General features: G+C 37.3%; 1 pseudogene; it reads left to right on the forward strand.

Annotated features, from left to right (window-relative positions):
• The first annotated feature begins 2,477 nt into the window (after positions 1 to 2,477).
• Positions 2,478 to 4,121, forward strand: LOC138916819 (olfactory receptor 5A1-like; annotated as a pseudogene).
• Positions 4,122 to 4,327: the final 206 nt, after the last annotated feature.

Below are 4,327 nucleotides of genomic sequence, written 5' to 3' on the forward strand. Positions count from 1 at the left end.
TAAAAAAAAATCACTAAGCAGACAAAAATACAAGATACCTTGCTAAGAGTCAGCTATAACATCAAACTATAAAATCAGATTTGCAAAACTATGTAGTTAAATTATTAGATATTAATAAGAAATAAATATGTTTAATATGTTTAAATAATGGATGCTATGGAAAGTATGATGAAAGAATAAGAGACTATCAAAGATGACCACTCAGGAAAAGAACAAAATGAAACCTTTAGAGAGAAAACAAAATATTATCACTGAAATGTGAAATTAAACAGATGCATTAAACAACCAGTTAGCAAAACTTATGATAGAATAAATTATCTGGAAGAGAGATCTGTAAAAATTAAACAGAACACAGGAGAGAAATACAAATAATGGATGTTTGAGTGAAGTGGAGGGTAGAGCAAGAAGATTCAATGACAGACATTTAATTGTGGTTCCAGAGGCATATACTAGAAATATAAAGACAATTTCAGAATATTACCTGTGTTTGATAGATAGCACATCAGGCTTAAGTTTACCTTATTGAATGAATGGACATTAGAGGAAGCTGTGAATACCTCCGTGAGTAGAAGATGAACAGAATATATCGTAGATGTAAAATCAATCTTTTTGTTGTCATGATTGTTGGTTAAGATGATGACTGCGATGATGATGAAGAATGCAGTTTTCTGCTCTGTTCTCACAAAATTCTCTTTCTATTCAGTCTCACTGTGGACAGAACCACACCTAAGTCTGGCACGATCAATACACTCATGCATCACTTAATTGTGGGGAAACATTGAGCAATGAATCATTAGTCAATTTCGTTTTTGTCTGAACATCATAGACTGTACCTCCACAAACCTACTTGGTATACCTACTACACACCTATGCTATATGGTACTAGTCTTACAGGATCACCATCATTTATGCGGTCTGTTGGTGACTGAAATGTTGTTACGTGGCACATGACTGTACACATTCTGTCTGCCCCCATTTTTCCTTCCACATTGATCTCAAATCTTGCATTTATTTTCTAATTAGTAACTTCCTTCCTTCAGAATACTTTTCAAAAGAGTTCACCATGAAGCAAAGACAGATCTAATTTTGGGAAATGAACCCGTCTGCCTCACTTCTCAGACTACAGCCTTATGCTTCAATGGGGATTTTCTCATATTGTTCATTTTTGGTCCTAGAAGGCTGGGAAATGATTGGCGAAAAGAAAGTCATTCTGGATGGCTAATACTGACAGGTATTTGTAGTTTATAGACATAGTTTATTCCACTAATGTTGCAGTCTTTCTCCAGGGGAATCTCCAAGACTTCTACTTTACGCAAACACAAAACTCTCAGCTACATGTGACATATATTTTCTAGGTTTCATGGCTTCCCATGATTTTCTTTCTAGTTTGAGTTCATCTGAATAAAAATATACTTGTGCTGGAGATGTTCTAATGACCACCTGAAGAGATGACAGCTATTGCATCTTGAAGAGGGCATGCAGTGTCTTATGCAAAAATATTATTTTGGTTATTTACTGTTTGGCCTGAAGACTTAGTGCTTAACTTCTCTGGACTGGCTCCAAGGAGAAAAAGAGAAAGGACTTCCAGAAATCCTGCCTCAGTTTTCTAATCCCCATATCCCTTGCCTAAGCATCCTCATCCTTACATGAGTTCAAATCACTCTACTTCTACAGAAGTCTTGAATCTAGGAACCATGAATAGACTTGAGGGTGACAGAGAATCCAATAAAACCATATGCAGAGGTGATAAGTGGTTGCAGTTTCCTGGGTACAGGGTTCAGACTTTGTAACAGATTTTCAAATGTATCACTGACTCAAAGAAGATCAAGAGTCGCTGTCTTAGATAATTTAACTTATAAGTATCTCTGATTTGAAGAAAGAAAAAGCTGCACCTGCAAAGAAAGGAGCATAATGGCTCTTTCAAACTTATCTTATCTAACTTCTCAGGTGCTTTCCTAGAATCATTAAGTTGTTCAACTCACATCCATTTCCAAACTATATCTTGTCTCTGACTCTTCCCACTATTCTATGGCATTATTTTTAGATCTCAGATGGTTTTATGAAAACAGAAAGGCAGTTACAAGATAGTCCACCCTCCCTGATTACAGTTTAGTGGAATCTTGGTTCCAAAGATTCTATTTATTTATTTATTTATTTTCTGAGGAAGATTTGCCTTGAGCTAACATCCATTTCCAATATTTCCCCTTTTTTTCTTTTTATGTGGGCTGTACCACAGCATGGCCTCTAACAGAAGAATGGTGTAGGTCAGTGTCTAGGATTCAAACCCAGGTACCCTAAGTGAAGGGCACTGAACGTAACCGCTAGGCCTCTAGGGCTCGCCCCCGAAGGAGATTTTAAAAGACATGTACTCCAGCATCCTCATTTGGTGTATGAAGCCTCATGATTCAGGGACTTCTTCAAGCACTGATTAACATCAGAGCCATGTGTGAGGAGAATTTTCGTTTCACCATATCGAGAGATAGCAGTTTTCACCAGTTTTGTCTATTTCTGATTCTCATATATTTGTGAATTCTAGGAAGTTAAAACATGAAATTAAGACATTTCAGAGGATAATGTACTCATAATGCCAATTTACTGTCTTTTGTCCCCAAAGAGAATGAGAATGTTTATTGAAGGGAATTGTTCATTTAAGTTTAGTAATCATGCGTGGAAGACAGATTAACTCAACATGATGATTTAAGTTGTATATTTAGTCAGCTGCATGACTGGAAAAAGACGAAGAATACTTGTTTTTGTTTTTTGAGAATGAAATAATTTCCATCTGTCATCTTTTTGTCAGTAGATGACACTAACCATGTCCATGGAAAGGAATAGAAATGAGACTTCTGTGTCCACGTTTGTTCTCCTGGGACTTTCAGATGAAAAAGAGGTGCAGCGTGTACTATTCCCAGTCTTTCTAGGGATCTACCTTATGACTCTAATCTGGAACCTGGGTCTTGTCATCGTAATCAGGATGAACTCCCACCTGCACACGCCTATGTACTTTTTTCTCAGTTTCCTATCATTTTTAGACATCTGTTATTCTTCTTCAAATAGCCCAAGAATGCTTTCAGACTTCTTAAAAGATGAAAAAAACATTTCCTTCATTGCCTGTGCCACCCAGTATTTTATTGGGTGCTGGATGGGTCAGGCTGAATGCTGCATCTTGGCCACCATGGCCTATGACAGATTTGTTGGTATCGGTAGGCCTCTGCAGTACTCGAGCATCATGGCTCCTGGCCTCTGTCATAAGTTGATTGCTGGGGCCTATGGGAGTGGTTTCCTTGGTAGCTTAGTTCAAACAGTTTCTTGCTTTCGTCTCTACTACTGTGGGCCCAATATCATTCCAAATTTCTACTGTGATGTAACCCAGATCATTTCTTTGTCTTGTTCTGATTCCTACATCAGCCAAATGATTCTGTCTCTCGAATCTATTCTTGTTGGGTTTGGTTCCTTCTTGGTAATCATCTTATCTCATGCAATCACTGTAGCTTCCATCCTGAAACTATCTTCCATCAAAGGTAGTGCCAAGGTCTTCAATACCTGTGCCTCCCACCTAGTAGTTGTGACAATCTTCTATAGCACAAGCCTCTTTATGTACCTGCATCCTAACTCTAGCCACTCCAAGAAGCAAAACAAGGTGCTGTCAGTGTTCTATGTTATCCTAATCCCCATGTTAAACCCTGTTATCTATAGTTTCAGGAACAAGGAGATCAAAGAGGCCCTCAAGAGGATGACAAAGAGAGTAACACATTTATCTCCATAAAAACAATATTTGGGCAGGTGTTATTTCCCCTATAAGGAAAATAGAGATAAGAACATGTAAGAACTTTTTGTAGGTCATACAACAGCTAGATAGAGAGAAGTGAAAAACTCACCTCTTGATTCCTGGTGCCATCATATTTAGCTCACACTACCAAGCGATCAGTTTGAGGCAGTGTTATGAACATTGAATCTAGTTTAAAAGGTTTGTTCCCAGGATTATACCCACGTAGGTAAACCCCATATTTTGAGAACAGAGGTTCTGATAGACATTATATGCAGAGATAGACAAGAACCTAGGAATCCACACAGTCTTTCTCCTATGATTTTTAAAATGTCTTTTATTCATTTTCAACTGTTAAGCTTTTATATGTATTTCAATAAAATAAAATAATGTATAAAATCAAGTTGTGAAACTTAAAAATTATTTTAAAATGAGTACTTTTAATCTCCACCTCAAAGAGGGAGAGAGAGTGAGTATGAGAGGGAGGGACACAGAAAGAGAGAGATAGAAAGACTGAAGGAAAGACAGAGAAAGATAAAATATGACAGGAGAGGAGAAGAA

Source organism: Equus caballus, chromosome 12 (assembly GCF_041296265.1).
Source record: "Equus caballus isolate H_3958 breed thoroughbred chromosome 12, TB-T2T, whole genome shotgun sequence".
NCBI lineage: Eukaryota > Metazoa > Chordata > Mammalia > Perissodactyla > Equidae > Equus > Equus caballus.